This window comes from Cervus canadensis, chromosome 29 (assembly GCF_019320065.1).
Source record: "Cervus canadensis isolate Bull #8, Minnesota chromosome 29, ASM1932006v1, whole genome shotgun sequence".
NCBI classification, from domain to species: Eukaryota; Metazoa; Chordata; class Mammalia; order Artiodactyla; family Cervidae; genus Cervus; species Cervus canadensis.
In genome coordinates this window covers 13,939,327-13,959,474 of record NC_057414.1, presented here as the reverse complement: position 1 = coordinate 13,959,474, position 20,148 = coordinate 13,939,327, and the positions used below count along the sequence as shown (strand labels likewise).

General features: G+C 42.8%; 1 protein-coding gene and 1 non-coding gene across 17 annotated transcripts in view; one reads left to right on the top strand and one right to left on the bottom strand.

Moving 5' to 3' along the window:
* FAT3 (FAT atypical cadherin 3) overlaps nucleotides 1-20,148 on the bottom strand; it is a 761,607-nt gene that overhangs the window by 523,288 nt on the left and 218,171 nt on the right. The window lies entirely within an intron of this gene.
* LOC122431547 lies at nucleotides 19,593-19,701 on the top strand. Its single transcript, XR_006266564.1, has one exon. It is a non-coding gene; the product is annotated as a U6 spliceosomal RNA (small nuclear RNA).

The window sequence follows — 20,148 nt, the reverse complement described above, 5'->3', positions numbered from 1 at the left end:
ACAGTCATCTTCCCATGCAGAATGAATTGCTTTCTTGCAAAAGCCCTTCAGGAAGTAGCTCAAAACACAATGTTTCAGAACAAAAATAAAGTACATGCTTTCTGCGAGGCTGGCCTTGGCGACTTGAAATATTAACTGGACAATCCTCAAGTGTAAGAGACCACATGGCTATTCATCTTTGGTTTTCAACTTTTCTTCGCAGGGCCAAGTCAAGGGCCTAAATCACATGCTGGCTACAGTTCAAAAGAATCCAGGAGAACCTGAACATTTCTATAAAAGCAAATTTTTTAAAAAAGCATGCTGTGTTAAGTTGTTAGAACAAAACACATATGGCAGGAGTTTTCTCAGGAGCTCCGTAAGCATCTGACAATACAGTGCGGCGTGGAGTTGGGGACTTTCAGCTACTGACATCCCATCCCTGCTCCCCAACAGCGGCGCCAAATTTGGAAAGCTTATTTTTAGAAACAATAAACTAGGAAGAGCCTCTCTACTCTCAAAAGACTGATCAGCTGAATTGATTTTTCTCTCCCTGATTTAGATTTCAGAATTATATTTCCAGCTTTGTGAAAATACAAACTCATGAAAAGTGTACAAGACATGAAACTATTCCTTGAGAAAACTTTTAATATAGTTACGTTTACAATTACCATAGCATCAAGACAGACAAAAGAGGGATCAACTTTTGACCAGTCCATCAAGAGACAACCATTGATTTGTGTTTGCCTATCACGGTAGACTTTTCAAAGGGCTTACTTGTATCACACACTGTTACATTTGTGATCAGTAACATTTCTTGGAAACAGAAGGGAAGGCTTACCTTTGTTTCAGAGGATTCTAAAGATCATACACATCAGCCCAGATATCTCAGCTAATAGCCAGTATGGAAAAAACCTAAATTATAGTGTCCACAGACGTAGTTTGGGATTCACGATTACCTGCCAAGCTTCATCAGAGAAGGAGGACACATCAGCTTTTTGATTCAGTAGCATGAAAATATGGTCTCTCTGGGTACCAGAGTAGCAGGCAGATACAAACACATGAAAACACATTAAATGCAGGCAGTTGCACATAGTGAAAAGGAGCCTGACTGGGCTCCTATCTTGATTCCCTTTGCCATCATCTTTGCAGAAAATTTCAGGGGTCTCTGTACCTGACTGCTGCTTTGTAAAGTGCCCCGAGTCTACACTGGTTAAGATATTTTTGCTTCTTCAATGTGGAGAAAGTATGGTCACAGCTATATTATATATGTATGTATGTCTGCATGCATATGCATGTGTGTGTATGTATGTATGTGTGTGATTTCCCCAGTGATGGAGTGGTGAGGAATCCACCCGCAAATGCAGGAGGTGCAGGACACATGGGTTTGATTCCTGGGTCAGAAAGATCTCCTGGAGTAGAAAATGGCGACCCACTCCAATATTCCTGCACGAACAGAGGAACCTGGTGAGCTATAGTCCATGGGGTCACAAAGAGTTGAACAGGACTGAGCACGCACCCACACACACATATGTATGTATGCATGTATGATGGCATTGCACATAGGAATCTGAATGCCACATGTGCTCAAATATACTTCTGAAGTGCTACATCTCAAAAGAAAGCCAATCACTTATTTCAGGGCTTCATTACCTCATAGAATGTCTCGTGAAAGAGACACACTGTTTTTTCCAAAACTTATTACGTCTAAAGTAAAGCCTGGTTCATGAATGTGCCTACAGAAGATGGGCAGCTGAAAGTCAAAGTAAGTCTCCGAGGATTCCTTCTTGAATTTACTCAAGTGGCTTCACATCCAGGAAACTGATGAAGTTCTGGATAAAACACATCCCTCCGGGGTTCCCAGCCTGCAGGGAGTAGAACTAGAATTATTCAGTTGTTACTATTCATATTTTAAACCCTAATGCAGCTCCACTTGCGTCCGCACATTAGTTAAGGAACAGAAAGAGACAACCATTCTATAGTGGTTTAAACACAGACTCCCCTAATAGGCACAAGATGCCATTTCGAGATTTAAATCAGCAGGACAGACAGCCGGTCGTCTAGGTTCTGATAGGGAACAATGAAATCAATCAAGCAGCTAAAGACCACTATTAAAGCTCCGTGGCGCCCCCTGTGGAGTTTCCACTGGTCATGTTCATCCTTCCCCATCTGGGGGTCAGCTGTAATTCACAGTCAGTGCTAAAATGCTTGAAGAAGTATTTATCATCTTCTAGGCACAATTTATTGCTTTTGATTATTCATTTTTCATTACTATGGGAAAACAAGATTAATTGTTCCAGAAGCAATTGCTTACATTAATCTTTCAAACACATGCTCCACGTAAAGCTCTCTGTCAGGGAAACATGTATAATTCCTGCTGCCAAAATGGCCATAGATAAAAGTAAAACAACATGTAATAATATAATTCCAGAGTCCATCTGGAGACAGAGGAACAGGCAGAGAGAAGATACAGGGTGTGGGCTTCGGAGAATGGGCGGGGTTATGGAACGCTGGAGAGTGCATTTATTAGAGCCAGCAAATGAATTCGATGAACATTTTAATTTCAATAGTCATTTAAATTAGCTCTTTATTTAACTGTGAAATTAGATTACTTCTTTGACTAACGTGCAGTACACTTATGAACTTAATAGACGACAAGGAGTGAGGCGGGAGCTGCACCATATCTTTGCATCCAAATAAATTGCCTCTTGGCGCTGGGAGAGACTGGAATCAACCACCTCACTTTACTCAACAGGAGCCTGACATCTGGAAAAGTTGAGGGATGTTCCTGAGGTCACAGAGCTAGCGAATAGCAAAGCCAGAATTAGAAGCAACTTTCGGAGCAAGCCTATTCCATCAGACCGCTCAATTAACACACATTTGGATAATTTTGGGTTATCCAATCATGAAAGCACAATCATGACTATGTTTTTGGTAAAATACTACTTTCCTTTCAACTGTCCCTCCTTACTGAAATTTTCCTTCACACTGATTGATTTCTAAGACATTGCATGGCAATCTGCTGTGTGTGTATGTTAGTCACTCTTTGTGACCCCATGGACTGTAACCTGCCAGGCTCCTCTGTCCAAGGAGTTCTCCAGACAAGAATACTGGAGTGGGTTGTCATTCCCTTCCCCAGGGGACCTCCTCACCCCAGGGTTCAAACCTGGGTCTCCAGCACTGCACACAGATTCTTTATTGTCTGACAACCATGGAAGCCCATTCTCCTTCATTCTAATCTCAGTTTCTTCCCCTGACACCTCTCCACCATGACCATTCATGTTATGGATATAGCTCAACGTTTTATCTCTTTCTTTGTTACATGCTAAAGGTTCTAATTACAAACACCTCTGAGCATCACTGTCCAAGAGCATTTTTTTCCAGCAACACAAATTTATCATCCTAGTTTCCATTCATTTACTCTCTCTTAAGAGTCCAAGTGGACTTGCTGTGCCTAGGGTCTCACAAGGCCAAAATCAAGCTATCAGCTGGACTGGACTCTCCTCCAGCGGCTCTGAGAAAGAATCGGTTTTCTAGCCCACACAGATTATTGGCAAGATCCTGTCCCTATGGTCGTAGGACTGAGATCCCTGGTGTCCTGCTGGCTGCCCAGCTGGGGTTGCTCTCAGCAGGCAGAGACTACTCTCAGATTCTTTCCATGTAGTCCCTTCCACAGTCAAAGATACCAATGGCAGATTGAGTCCTTCCTGTGCTTTGAATCTGGTTTCTTTCTGCTAATAGCTAGAGAAAACACCTTAATTTTCAAGAGCTCACATAATTACATTAGGCCGAGAAAACACCCTCATTTTCAAGAGTTCACATAATTACATTAGGCCCAAATATAGTTTAGTTTATTAACTAAAAAACAACTATATTGGTTGATGAATGTCCTTATTCTATCTGCAAAACCTCTTTTGCCATTGTCTTAGTCAGTGCAAGCTGCTATAATAGAATATCACAGACTAGATTAAATAACTTATTTCTCACAATTTGCAAGGCTGGGAGGACCAAGATCAAGGTACAGGCAGAACTGGTGTCTGACAAGACCCCTTTCCTGGTTTGCAGACAGCCCCCTTCTTGCTGTACACGGCAGAGACAGACATTAACTAAGCTCTTCTAAAAGGGCACTGATTCGATTCTGAGGACCTCACCCTCATGACTTCATCTAAATCTAATCATTTTCCAAAGGTCTCACCTTTAAATATCATCATATTGGGTATCAGGTTTCAACATATGAATTTGGAAGGACAGAAATTTTCAGTTCATAGCAGCCATATAATTTAACATTACCATTTATGTGATATTATGTATCTAGTCCCAGGAGTTAGGTTGGAGAAACTAAGATTTCTGCCTAACAGCTGAGAGCTTTTTATTCCAGCCACAGACGTGTGTTCCATCTGGGCAGGGCACTCTGGAAGGGCCCGCATCCATGCCCCTGGGAGTGTCCTCAAGCAGCAGGGGTCCGAGAGCTGTGAACGGGGCTGCCTTGCACTCGGCTGGGATAAGTCTGAGGTGTGTTCCACACTGTCTCCCAGAGCTCCCTGGCAGGGCTGAGCTCCTCTGGCCCTACCAGCTCAGCGTCTTCATGACCCACCCTTTACTGGCTTCTCTCCCCACTTGTCCCCATTTCCTGACTCCATGCTAATGTTTCCTGGGATCACCCACTAATAAAGGAGTTGCATTCCAATCCTCGCCTCTAATTCTACTTCCTGGGAAACCCATTATCCAAACATTACAATGTATATCCCCAACTCTGCACTTTCACTTGGGCTCTCCTTTCCATCCAGGAGACACCTCTGATGTATTACCTCCTCGTCTCAGTCACCCCTCCTTCAAGGCTCTGGGCCAGGCTCCACCCTCCCAATCCTCCTTAGCCCATCACCCGAGGAGACTGCCACCATCCTAAGAGCTGTGCGCCTCTCAGAAGCACAGGTCTCCTGTGAAGATGCTTACACGTGTACTGACTTCAGCTGCAATCCATAGAGTAGACCACGAGCCCTGGGGTCAGACACCCGCTCGTGTTCCTTCTCCCCACCACTATAGCATCTGTGCTTCTGTGCAGCAGCTTTGCTCCATGTCTGCTGAGACAAAGTGAGCTTCTGAGAAATGTCCCTAAATGAAACCATGTGGTTTTTCTTGAAGGACGATTCCTTATGGAGTTATTTTTCTATCTTATGGGGAAATCTGGCTTTTACACTGTATAATAAACATACCTAGTAAGACAGAGTATATGAGAGAAAAGTGCTAAAATATTCTCAATTCTGCTTCAGAACAGAGCACTGGAGCCTATGTGTTGCAGAAAATAAATTTAAATAGTTTAGTGTTTTGCTACTTTGAGACCTTTTGTTAATCCTGACACAACAAAGGTTCCTGTAAGTGAAGGAATCTGGGCCTCAGAGAATCCAGTTATATGCAGCATGAAACTGATATGGAGGTCCCTGATGCTCTCACAGAGGAAGGCTCTCCCACAAGCAGCCAGGCGCCAAAGTGAGGACTGATGCCTCTGTGGACATTTCCTTAGATATGCAACCTCGACCAGCCCTGGGTGCCCGGGTTTCCTGAAGCTGCTGTGACAGCTTGGTCGTGGATCTGGGGGCTTGGCTGCCGTACAGTCTACAGTGCACACCAAATTCCTTCAGTCCCTAGCAGCCCCAAGTCCAGTTCCCATAAACACGGTGTCCCAAAGGCATCTCAGAGAAAAGCACATCTGTTCAAGGGGGATCTGACCCTGTAATAAAATCACGAGCACAGTCGGCCCTCTCTCAGTCCCTCTGCTTCCTCTCCACTCCACCAGTCATGAACCGAGTCAGGGCGTGATTTCCCTCATCCCAGCAATAGCATCCCTGTGAACCCTGGAACCTCACTTTATATTTTTTAACTCAAATTTTGTTTCAGCTATAAAATTAAAAATTCAAACACTAGATAAAAGTATGAAGAATAAAGAAAAATCACCTATATTCAAGAGATGGAGATGGCTGCAGTACAATGGTAAATGTATTTACCATCACAGAGCTGTTCTCTTAAGGATGGTTAAATAGTAAATGTTATGTTATATATATTTTTAATTCAATTAAAGTCACCCAAAGGTAACCATTATTGATATTTCGGTTTAAATCCCTGCCAGACTTTTATGAATTAAAGCATGGGCCATCATACATACACATATATTTTTATGAGATCACATAAACATAGTATTTAACACTTTCTGAATCATTTTAGCATTATCTCGGTGATCTATGTCAATTAAAAAGAAATATCATTTTATCACTAGATAATATTGAATTATATAAACTTGCTACTTTAACCAAGCCCCCATTATTAGATATTTAGGTTGTTAGTTTTAACCTATTATTTCTGCATGCTTTTCTAAAATCAGAATCATCAGGCAAGTGAGACACATTTGTAAGTTTTTAACATACACTGTCACACACAAGCTGTAATTCCACTTTATCAAAAGAAAACTTCCCTTCCTGCACAACCTCGTCAATTACTCTCCTTTAGTCCAGGTATAATCATATCTCTGTCTGTCTGTCCCTCTTTCTCTCTCTTTCTCTCTTTCTCTTTCTCTTTCTCTCTCTCTCTCTCTCTCTCTCTCTCACACACACACACACACACACACACACACACGACTGAACTTTAGATTCCATGTCCTGGCATCCAAGACCAGCCTTGATTAGGTTTCAACTACTTTTTCAGGCTCTGAGTCTCCCTTCTTGAATTCATGCATTACACAGCAGAGCCAAGCTGGATTACTCCTAATGCTTCCATTAAGACTCTCAAGTCCCTGTCTCTGTGTCCCTCCTTCCTGGAATATCCTCACCCACCATGAACACCTGTTGAAAATGTAATTTTGCAGATCAGCTCAGAGAGGATTTGTCTCACCATTCTCCACACTCCATCATAATAATAGCTAAAGTTTACTGAAATGCACCAACCTGGTGGCTTATTTCATTTAACTTAAAACAGCCCTATGAGCTACACTGAAACTATTTCCCCCTTGGATGCAGATGAAGACACTGAGGTTAAATAACTTGCTCAAGGCCAAAAAGCTAACAAGAGGGAGAGCTGGCTCCAAACACAGTATCTCTGCCTCCAATTAATCACTGTGCAGTTAACACAGAGAAATAGTTTAAGTTGGCTTTAAGTTTTCTCATTGTTAAAATGCATAAAGGTAAATTAGATAACCACAAAAGTATTTTCAACTCTGATATGCTATGAGATTTTAAGAGTTTCTTAAATATTTCACATCTCAGTTTACAAGCCTTTGCATCCTTCAAAATGAGGATGAGTGTTTATTTACTGCCTACTCAGACATTCTAAGATTCCATCCACTAAGTTTCCCAGGAGACCAGAATGAAAAGTCCAACACTGAATCAATGTCATAGCTATTACTGTACTTCTCAGTGATCGATTCATTGACTAACCCAAAATTCAAAGACAGGAATCAAGACAGCATTGAGAAAACAGTGTCATAAAACTACTTTCCAACCAAGACTGAAATTTCTGGACGCTTCCATGACAAATGGAAAAATATGCCTTCTCTTAATTTTTTCATTTGAGGGCTGCTATGCAACACTCCACACTCTCCTGGTTTTGTACTCAGGAGGCAAAACAACACAGAACAGGAACCAGAATAGCAGAGTGGACCCATCAGAAGCTGGAAGTCAGAGGCCACAGTGGAGCAGATGGACCTCTGTCCCACCCAGACTCGTTCCCGGATCTGAGAGGCAGACGTTCATCTCTGTCTCTAAGAAGAGTGGCGGCTGACAGAACCAGGAACCACGCCAGGAAAAGCCAGGTCCTTGAAGCTTTGCTCAGCTGACAGACAGTGTCTAAACTCTGAAAGCTAGAAACCCATTCCTTCCAGAACAGATTCCTGTCAAAGCAAAGATAACTTTGGGGTATCAAACTAATGGGAGTGTAAAGAGCTTTTCACACCAGAGAACTCCCAGGGTGTCTCATAAGTGAACGAGAGCATCCTCAGAGTACTTTAACTTATGCATCTACATGCTAGAAATCTGGGAAGCACTAGGCCAAAAAGACTTTGTGAGGTCAGATATGGCATTTTATTCAACTTAAAATCCCCAGCACTTATCAGAGAACTAGACACAGAGTCAATAATGAAAATAAGAAAAACAGGAAGGGAGAGGGAATCCTAAAGACTGAAGTCCTCAGGAGCTGTATTACTACTGTTGGCTGTTTCTTGTGATTCTAATGTCAGTTAGCATCAGCCCCAGTATAGATACCCGGGAGGAGCTACCCACCAGACACTGAAATTTCATGCCTAAGGACAAACATCTAGAGAGAATTTGGGACAGCCATTAATAAATATAAACCAGCTTTACGTAGCGAACACTGGCGTGTAATGAGGGATGTGTGCACTGCTCTGCTTACCCAATCCCCAAAACGATTCTCAGAAACAGATGTGACATTTCATGCTGCCGGGGAACAGATGCACAGGAGGGCAAACAGTCTCTGTCACACAGCCAATCAGCAGTGGAGACTGACTTTTAGGTCAAGATTTACCTGGCTTGCGAACCAGTGCTCTGAAGCAACATCAAAGACTCCAGAAGGAGGCAGAGCTTTGACAACAGGTTCACGAGACGATGATGCAGATGCGACATCCAGCAGATGATTCAGGAGTGATTCCAAGTCCCTAAAATGTGGCTTGGGTTCTCTCCACATGGCATCATGATGAGGGGCTTCTACAGTGGTGACCTCAAACTTGCCTGACCACATGTTCTGAGAAATAAGGCAGTGTGAGAGTTCTTTAGACTAACTACTGATGAAGATCCTACTTACAACAGATTTATTTTCAAGAATCAAAAGAAGCGCTTGGGCATGAGCTCATACTGTGCTTCTGCTGTCAGCGGAAATGATGCACATAAACATGAACATGAGACTCTAAGAGGACAGTCTCCTTTCATCCTCTTTCCCAAACATCACATTTATGATGCACTGCCAGGGAGGGCCATGAGCAATCCCAGCAAGAATTTCCATCGCAGACCCACCTTGCTCTCCTGGCCTATGAATTCAAGTCCTCAACTCACAAGGCTCCCTTAATCCCTTGTGAAGTGAACCATTCCAAGACCCATAGGGCCTCTCACCTGATCAGTATCCATTGAATCTCATCCTTCTCAACCCAAGTTAATGGCTCCCCTGAAAAAGTAGCTTTCTGTTGCCACTTAGCAAGCAGCTCAGCACTCCATGAAGGTCTCCAAGGATGCTGAGGGTTGGGTCATTCCCGGCCAACCTCAGGACCCAGACAGAACAGGCAGGGCTCAGAAGGAAGCTCATGATGGTGATTTTCCTAAGCAACCAGAAAGCTCTTCTAAAGAAATCCAAACAAGAGGAAAGCTTCATTCACAAAGAAGTTCACTGCAGCATTATTTGCAACAACAAAAGAGGACTGGTGAATATATTAAAGGTCCAGCAGGGAAGAACTCTGAATGACTTAAATGGGACATTCTCACATGATGAAGACTACATCTCACATGAAGACTACAGACAAGACTTATGGAAGGTACTTATTGTCACTGGAAAATGTTCCTTTATAAAGGCACCTGACAAAAACACAAAGCATAGAAGTATATAAGTCATGCAATTTTAATTTGTTAAAAGTTCACAGAAAATGAGGTGGAAAGGAAATGCTCAAATGTTAATGATCCTACTATACTCTGATCACTCTGATCAGAGTTACTATCTTTCATTTCTGTTCCTTTTTCAAACCTCTTAAACAGCTTCCGAATGATCTGTAGTTGGCAAACAATCCTTCTAAAAGTAGGAGAAATGCAAAACTTCAGGAATTAGGCACTAAGTTGACTACTGGGTCAGCAAAGATGAAGGATGAGCAATTCATTTGGATATTTTTCAATACAGAACTTTGCAGAATTCTCTTTCTTTCTCCAAAGATCCTAACAAGGCCAGGTTTCTGCTAAGGGTTTACTGGTTACTCTGTTGCAGTTTACTACAGGGCAGAACTGCCTAGTGGTCAGTTCCTGCCATTTGGTGAAAATCAATGCTTTTGTGGATTTTCTGGGCAATTTAGAGCCCTCATACTTTATCTTGCAGCAAGAGACATGGCAAATTATTGACTACTTACAAAGATAATTTTACAGCAGTTTCTATAGTTTAAACAATGTGTCCCAAACAGCAAAGCTATTTAGGGACATTCTTCTCTAAACATTTCACGAAATATTTCATTATAAACGGTTTATAAAATGTTAAAATATAAAATGTTAAAACAGTTTTAAATACAAAGTTACATGCTTAGTATAAAAGTGATCTAAACCACCAAAGTGAAAAAATATTTTTTTTCTCTAAAAAATTATTTTAAGAAGCCACAAGGTCAAATTGGCAATACTCAGTAAATCCATTGCCAATAACTACAAATAAAATTAAATAGCACAACAAAAATCCTAACAAGTTGTCCGGCCTCAGCACAGCCTTAGGGCATTAAAGAAAGTCTGAGCTGTGTTCATCCACCACCTCTCCTCCTTAAGTGGTGTGCTGGGTAACTGTAATTTCCTATGACAACTCGGCCGGGCTATGTCACCCAGCTGTGTGGTCAAGTACCAGTCTAGATGTTGCTGTGAAGGAATATCTTCATTCCTAATTTTTCCTTTTTTTTTTTTTTAGCCATGCTGGGCCTCCGTTGCTACGCACCGGCTTTCGCTAGCTGTGGGGAGGAAGGCTACGCTCTAGTTTCTCTTGTTGGGGAGCTTGGGCTCTAGGGCAGGCAGGCTTAGTTGCCCCAAGGCATGTGGAGTCTTCCTGGACCAGGGATCGAAGCTGTGTCCCCAGCACTGGCAAGCAGATTCTTAACCACTGGACCCTTGGGAAGTCCCAGGGTATTATTTCATGTGATAAATAATTAAATCAATAGACTTCAAGTAAAGTAGATTACCCTCCAGAACGTGTGTGGGCCTCATTCAATCAGCTTCACGATCTTAAAAGGTTTCCCAAGGAAGAAGGAATTCCCCCAGGCCTGCACTATGGAAACCCTGCCTACAGCAGAATTTGGACTTAAACGGAAGCATCAGCTTTTAGCTGAGTATCCAGCCAACTGCTGGCCTGTCGCATTCTTTCCCACTTGTCAGCCCCTATAAGAACCTACGTCAATTCCTTAAAATAAATCTCAGTATCCCCCCATCCCCTTCCCCCTCTCTGTCTCTTCTGCTCCATACAGAGATAGATGGATCTAGATGTATATACATCTATATATCCCATCAGTCCTGTTTCTCTGGAGAACTCTGACTAATACAGGCAGAGTGGCCATAATTCTTAATTAGCTTGAGGCAGGCCCAGTTTACACCTGTTGTGGTCTAATTAAGAGCTACCCTTTTCCCTCTGAAATGTGTCCTGGCTGGCGTAATAAATCACATGATCTCTTTACACACAGAGCTAAAGATAGATTTATGATATTCCTAAGTAATGAGCTCTTTTCACTTAAAATGTTGCGTTTCAAACTTCCTGGTGACCCGCAATAAGAAATGTATTTTCTGCAAAACATAACTGACGCTCATGATGTGCAATGCAATGATCTCTATTATATTTTATAATGTGTCATTTCAAATGCTCTCTGCAGCCCACTGACTTCACAGCATGATCCATGGATGGGATCATAACTCAGTTTGAAAAGCACTGACTTACACGAATGCAGGGCTGGCTGGCAGGCAGTGTCCGTAACTGCCCCAGGACACAGAGGGACAAAGAACAGGCAAGAGCAAGGCCCATGGGTCAGAGAGTCTACTTGGTCTACGCTCACACAGTCTTCAATATCACTTTTCCTAAACATAAATAAGTGAAAGTGAGCGTCACTCAGTTGTGTCCGACTCTTTGTGACCCCATGGACTATACAGTCCATGGAATTCTCCAGGCCAGAATACTGGAGTGGGTAGCCGTTCCCTTCTCCAGGGGATCTTCCCAACCAAGGGATCGAACCCAGATCTCCCACATTGTAGGCGGATTCTTTACCATCTGAGCCACAAGGTAAGTTCCCAGCAATAATACATATAAACACACTTTAACAGCATCATCTTTTAGGATTTTAAATAGCTCAGTTAGAATTCCATCACCTCCACTAGCCTTGTTGGTAGTAATGTTTCCTAAGGCCCAGCTGACTTCACACTCCAGAACTAATGCTCTCGAACTGTGGTGTTGGAGAAGACTCTCGAGAGTGTCTTGGACTGCAAGGCGATCAATCCAGTCCATCCTAAAGGAAATCAACCCTTAATATTCACTGGAAGGACTGATGCTGAAGCTCTGATACTTTGGCCACTTAATGCATTAAGAGCCGACTCATCGGAGAAGACCCTGATGCTGGGAAAGATCGAAGGCAAAATCAGAAGGGGCAGCAGAGGATGAGATGGTTGGATGGCATCACCGACTCAATAGACATGGGTTTGAGCAAACTTGAGGAAATGGTGAAGGATAGGGAAGCCTGGCATGTTGCAGTTCATGGGGTCGCAAAGTGAGTCACGACTTAACAATGAACAAAATATAAACACATCAATTAAGAATATGATTCTGAAGTGTTTTCCTTTAGTGTAGCTCCAGTTTCTTGTGAATCTTATAACAGACAAGAGGCAAAATGAATAATACTGGCATCCTATTGGGCTATGCTATCTCTAGCTTCACTCCTCTCCAACTCAGTTAATTTCCCTTACAGGAAGACCTACAAAGTCCAGATTCCATCTGTGGCCATTCAATAAATATCCATGAACTGCCTGTCAGACACAGAGCAAGGCAGGATTTCCCTGTTGCAGAAACCAGTACTCAGGAAACCAAGCAATCACAAGGGGAGAGCTGGAGGACTCAGGTGTATTACGCCGGTGGGCCCAGAGCAGTTAACACTCCAAGCTCTGAGTTCTGAACAAAGGGGTCACAGAGTTTTTATAGACAGACTCTCGTGGGCAACACTAGCTGCTAATAGGCTGGTTTCAACTAAGCGGTTTCACGCACAGGAACAGCAGTCAAGATGGGGAGGGGGATGTCTGACCTGGATAGGCATGATTAAGCAGGTTTGCAGGGGCTGGGTGACAGCAAAGAGCAGGACAAGGGTGAGTGAGATAAGCTCCAGCTTCTAGTACCGCAAGGCCCCGCTTTCTGAGACTACGTGACCTATGTGAGCTAGACTTTACAAGGAACAAGCCAAGTTACAGAGGCAGAAGGAGCAGGCGATGATGTAAAACTTGAACTTTTCCTGTTCATCCCTAGCCACCAAGTCCCAGCAGCCCTCAGCGGCCACAGCCCTGTGTCTGCACGCAGGCCCCTCGGCCTTTCGTCTCCTTCACTGCACACCTTTCTGCGCCCGCTGCTAGCACACACATCCGCACGTGCAGCCTGCTCCCAGCATCTCGCTGCAGCCTCAGGCCAAGTATCCTTCTCCCCGACCCCAGGCGCCCCGCCAAGTTTCTCCTTATCAAAGCCTGCATCCCTTCTTCTTAAAGCTGCCACTGTGTGCAGATGACATGATGCTATACATAGAAAACCCTAGAACTGCTACCAGAAAACCACTAGAGCTCATCGATGAATTCAGTAAAGTTGCTGGATACAAAATTAATATACAGAAAGGTGTGGCATTTCTATACATTGACAACAAAATACCAGAATGAGAAATTAGGGAAACAATCCCCTTTGCCATGTTGTCAAAAAGAATAAAATACCTAGGAATAAATCCACCTAAGGAGGCAAAAAACCTCTACTCCAAAAACTCTAAGACACTGATGAAAGAAGTTGAAGCCCACGCGAATGGAAAGATGCACTGCGTTCTAGGAATGCAAGAATGAGCATCGTCATAGTCACTTGCTTCCCAAGGCAATCTGCAGACTCAATGCAATCACTATCGTATTACCAGCGGCACTGGTCACAGAATTAGAACACAACAGTAAGGCTGCCCTCGGGAACTGAGAACGTGAAGCGGGTCAGGGAAGCCCAAGCAGAGACAGGCGGGACTGGACCGGAAGTGTCAGGTGAAGGGGGCAGGGCACGGGCGGTTCAGATATGAGCGGGTGCGGACAGAGGAGGACGCAGCCAGGGCAGAGATGAGCCGCTCTTGATGGAGAGTCAACCACACATGACAAGGAAGGCCAAGGACAACGTGATCAAGCCACAAAGTACAGCTCAAAGCTCTGTTCTGCCGCGCTGGCTGGGGGACCCCGACAAAGGTCACCTCCCCATCTCAATGCCAGGCTCTGCAGCTGTCAGGCAGGAAGGAACGGGCCACGCAGGAAGGCCGAGCGGGCTGACTGCGGGCTCCCCGGGGCCCTGTCCGCAGCCGGCCCCGCTCCCAGGCCGTCAGGCGTCCCCACGTGACTGCAGAGCTGCCTCAGTCTCCAGTCTCTGCGATTACGAAGGCACAAAGTGTGGCCCAGAGGAAAGGGAAATGCGGCTTCAGTGTTTTGAGAGTGACTGTCACTCAATTAAATACAAATACATTTTTAACCAAATGATGGTGTTTCAGAAAGCTTCCTCTTCAAGTCTGTTTGGAGACCAAAATTTAAGATCTCCAAAACTTGCTGATGTAAATTCCATAAACCCAAGTAAGCAGACAATTGCTCAATTACCATACACATGGTCACTTGCCAATAAAACAGGAGGAAGCTAAAAAAACATAATGCAAATGCCTTATGCAGGCCTACATGGCTTCAGCAAGAGACTGAAAGGGACTCAACAGAGAATAAAACACCAAACTGAAACTTATTAATACAAAACCAGGCATCTTTTCTAATTAATTTTGCAGACAAGAACTGAATAAATTAAAATTGAATATCTTCTTATCTAAAAAGTAGAAAATGATTTTTTTCAATATCTAGGCTCTCAGCAATAAGAAACTACTAAATAGCAAGCCACAAAATTAATGTAATTAAATTCAAAGTGATATTAAGATTATAACATTAAAAGTGAAATTTGACTAAAACAAAAACTGAAGCATTATTCTTCGTGATATATTCAGATAAAATCATTTTATCTAAGCCTCAAAGAATGTTCTGTTCATTCTTTTGAAAAACATATTTCTATTGAGTTATGCAATATCAATGGGCAGGCAAATTATCTGAGACGGAAAAATATCAGTTAATGGAAAAATGAGAAAGTTAATAAACGAAGTCAAACTGAGTATTTTATGAGTGCTGCTGAAAATACAATTCATAGAAGTAAAATACCATTGTTATGACTGAGCATAATAAACCGATTACTTGTCTTAAAGGCTATGTGTGATAGAAATCATTTAAATCAATTGAGTTACTGTTTCTTAGCAATTTGATAAAAAGGGAAAACAGTGTAACAGGGAGTCAAGTGCTCCTTTGGGAGGTGAGAAACAAGCCGGCTGGGTTTCCAAGTGCACTTTAATCCGTTTGTGTATCTTCCCCTTGTTTTAAAAAAAAAAAGAAAGGAAAGATTTCCTAAATCAAGCTGCTAGAGTCCTGGAATTTGTAGAATTTAAATTATTATTACAGATTTGGTTATGATGGGTATTCTCTCTGCCCTCCAGGCCCCACCGGAATTGAGAGGCTGATCATCGCTCACTCTAACCCTAACTTTTGGAACTGTTGAATCCTTTGGGACCAGAACTTGGATGTGAAATCCCACTCGCTATGAAACTGGGTGGAAAATGAGAATGGAGGCTCCAGAATATCTCCATGAACTAAGGCTGAGTGAAGCCATCCACTGGTAACCTTGGTTCGGCTTTTCCCCACTGCATCCTTTGTGAGCGTCAAACAATGTTCACTTTGGGGAAAGCAGAAATCGTAATGCATGGACTTAGCGACAAGACCACTTCCTTTTTTTAATTGAAATACAGTTGATTTGGGGGAATTCCCTGGTGTTCCAGTGGCTAAGTTTCTATACTCCAATGTAGCTGGCCTGGGTTCAATCTCTGGTCAGTGAATTAGACCCCACATGCTGCAACTAAGAGTTTGCATGCCGTAGCTAGAGGTTCTGCATGCTGCAACCTAAAGACCCCTCATGCCACAGCTAAAGACTAAAGATCTCACGTGCTACAACCAAGATTCGACACAGCCAAACAAAGAAATGAGCATTTTTTAAAAAAGAAAGAAAAGAAATAGGGGATTTACAATGTGGTGTTAGTTCCAGATATACAGCAAAGCGACTGAGTTATACATCCATACTGTGGTGCTGGTTGTGGTGGTTTGGTCACCAAGTCATGTCTGATTCTTGTAATGCTATGGACATAGCCTGCCAGGCTCCTCTGTGCGTGGGATTCTCCAGGCAAGAATATTGGAGAATGGAGTGGGTAGCCATTTCCTTCTCCAATACATACAAATGCATCTGTTCTTTTTCAGATTCTCTTCCCTTACAGGTTCTTGTCAGATACCGAGTATAGTTCACCGTGCTATATGGTAGGTCCTTGTTGGCTATCTATTTTATATGTGGTAGTGTGTTTATGTTAATCTAAGACTCTTCCTTTTACAACCTATAATTACTAATTGTCCTCACAAATATTAAGTATCAATAATATCCTAAGGCAGAGTTCTGCAAACTTTCTCTGTAAAGAGTCAGAGTAAATATTTTAAGCTTTGTGATTCAGAAGGTTTCTGTGGCAGCTATTCAACTCTTCCTTGTGTGGTAAAAGCTGTGTCCCATTAAAACTGAACAAAATCAGAACCTCCCTTCCTCCTCCCATCCCAGCCCGTCCCTGTCAAGAGGGAAGGGACATATGTTTACCTGTGGCTGATTCATGTTGATGTATGGCAGAAATCAACACAATATTGTAAATGTTGTAAATTATCCTCCAAATAAATATAAATGAATAAATTTTTAAAAAACCAACAAAATCAGGCAGCCAGCCTACAGGTTGGGCTTTGCTGACCACTGCTCTGACAATCAACTGAAGAAATAAAAATGGGCTTAAAATCTAAGTGAGCTTTCCACGTTTTTCTGCCTTGGACATCCTCAAGGAAACAATCTTTTTTATTACATAAGTTCCCCAAATTCTTTAAAGACTCTATGAGTTTACCCTTGAAAGATGGCAAGTTATCCCTTGAGTCAACTTGTGATTCTGTCCTTTAGCCGGAGGGATGGCATAAAGTCTTCAAATAAATTAAAAAGAGTACACCTGAAATTGAATTGCTGGCTCCAGACTCTTACTTATCTCATTTAAGACTGGTCAGGGGCCTTGGCTTTAGCGACGGGTACGCAGTTGAGATGAACAAATATACAACAGTAACAGGAGTCATAAAAATAAAGCATTAGAAAGGCAGAGAGTGAAATCCACCTTGGTAATCCATTCATGAAGATAAGCACTAACCCAACACACCTAGGGATTAAAGAAATCCAAGGTCTAAAAGAAATGTCATATAATCTTCCTATCTCTGCTTTATATCTTATTATTAATCTTCATGGGGATCTTCAGCTTTTTTAAGCCCCAAACTCTCTGCTTCAGGCACACTTTATAGTGGGATTAACGCAAACTAGGGCCCCATGAACTTCCTGGGTCTTCGTAGGTCAATGTAAATACCCATCACCTGCAACCTATACAAGGTTTTCCTGGAAGTCAGGTTGACTTAGCAGTGTGCAAGACCCTTAAACCAGAGGTCCCCAACTTCTGGGGTTTAATCTGAAGTGGAGCTGATATAATAATAATAGAAATAAAGTGCACAATAAATCTAATGCGCTTCAATCATCCTGAAACCATCCCACCCCTGATCTGTGGAAAAACTGTCTTCCGCAAAGCTGGTCCCTGGTGCCAAAATGGTTGGGGACCGTGCACCGCCTTAAGCCACTTTTAAGAATGCTACATGGAAATGAACATAGCATACTACTATGAAATTTAAGAACATTTAACAGGAACAGAAATGTTAAGTGTTCATGAAAGCTGTTTTATCATTAAATGCTTATGTAAGGAAAATGAAATCCAGAAGTCATAATAAGGGTTCTGGTTTCCCAAGGAGTTTATATAGAGAACACTAATAATTTAATATAGAATATGGACTGGGGGAGGGGAGCAGGAAGCCTGCACTAAAGGGCTTTCGGATTTGGTGAATGTAAGTCAGAAGTCTCATGGAGAGGGGGCCAGGGAGAGGCCAGAGCCTCTCTGAACACTCCTTTGCTTTGCTGATAATTTCTGAACACTAGAATGATGTTTGGCCAGGAGGTCCAAATATTAACAAATGTTTTCTTCTCCAAGCCGAGTGATTTCCTAAAAGCTGTAACAGGCACACCTATGTGTTGCAAAGACTGAAAGCACTCTATGTGTGGCGGTTCCAGCTCTGCTAGTAACACATACCACAAAGGCAATTCTCAGCAAAGTCATGTCAATAAAAACAAACAAATGGAATTTTGATTCAGAAAAGAACCCGAACACATTCCCTAAGCAAACTACATTATTCATCTGTTACTGCAGGCGGGGGATGAGCCCTCTTGGCTGGAGTGGTCCCCAGGGCGGCAGGGTCGGTAGGCCAATCACATGCTTCCTGGGGACCTGCAGGCACAAAGAGGCAGATGCTGCTCGAAGCTGCATCTTTGCCGCCGCGCGCGGCGCCTTCTGATGACGTGTACACCGCGTCACACGGGGAGGGCGACCGGATTACAACAAGGCACCAAGTCGGAGAGATGCTTGGTGGTGTTATAATGGACAAGTTTGTGTTCTCTGTTGGGGAGAGAGGAAGCTTGTTTAACTTCTTCACGGAGGCTGGTTATTGTTACAGCTATTCCTAAATATCATTTTTAAGATAACTCATTTGTGGCTGTGCTGGGTCTGCTGCTGCATGGGGGGCTCTCTAGTCACAGCGGGGGCCTCTCAGGCAGTGGCCTCTCTTGTGGCGCGCGGGCTCCAGGATCGTGGGCTCCAGCGCGCAGGCTCAATTGCTGTGGAGCGCGGCCTTAGTTGCTCCGAGGCACGTGGGATCGTCCTGGGTAAGGGACGGAACCCAAGTATCCTGCATTGGCAGGCGGTTTCTTTATCACTGAGCCACCAGGGAAGCCCCTAAATATTTTTTAAAGTAACTGCTTCTCTAGCCTAGTAAATGGCTTCTTCAGGGTATGAGGTTATCACTACATAAAATACATTTACTAAGTAATCTAAAAGATATGGAATAGTATTATGAAATACAGTTATCCAGTATGAGGCAACCATTGAGACAGGTGAATTATTCTCCATCATGTGTCAAAATGTATTACAAGGTGTTTTGATGGTAATGAGATCAGAGTTGGAAGGAGAATTTAGATAGAAACACAAACAGCTCATTTTTACCAAGATGAAAGAGACTCTGCTAAGTGACATGCCCAAGGTGACGCCCCCATTGGGGGCGTAGAAAGGAGGCTAGGATTCTCAGCTCAGAGCTGCCCCCCCACCCCACACCCCCTGCACACCCCACTCAACAGGCACACACGGGCACCTGCTGGTTTAAGGGGAAAGCAGCTTCTAAACCTACTACTACTATTTCCTCTCCTAAATTTAAGGAAGATGGTTCCCACCTAAATTTAAGAATAGCTATTGCTTAAATATCCACAGGGAGCACCAGTGATACTGTACGCCATTATTAATACAGTCAAAATCTATTACTTTAGTTGGGCTCTTTTTGTTTTCAATTTTATTTTATTTTTTTTTTAGATTCTGTAAGTCAATTCTTTCCCATCCAGAGTGGTTTAAAACTGTGTTTTCTTTGGCAGCACATATACTAAAAAATTGGAATGATACAGAGAAGATTAGCATGGCCCCTGCATAAGGATGACATGCAAATTCATGAAGCATTACATATTTTTCTAGTGATTGCCAAGAGGGAGGCAGTGGTAGACAGTAAGAGTGGGAGTGTGGGATTAGCAGATGCAAAGTATTATATATACAGTGGATAAACAACAAGGTCCCACCGTATAACACAGGAGAATTACAGTCAGTATTCTGTGATGAACCATAATGGAAAAGAATATGAAAAAGTATATATATGTAAACTGAGTCAATCTGCTGAACAGCAGCAGCTCAACACAACACCATAATCCAACTACAATTCAATAAAAATAAATGTAAAAGAAAAAAGATTAAGTTACATAACAGTTCCCATGTATGCAACTCCGCTCATACTGCCTCTGTCCAGTATGTTTTCCATCATGTCTTTTCCTTTTCTGGTAAATTTCTCTCCTGATAACTCGATTCAGGAATCATTTCCTTTCTGAGTCTTCTCTGAGTCACGTATTCCTCCTGCAAAGTTGGTG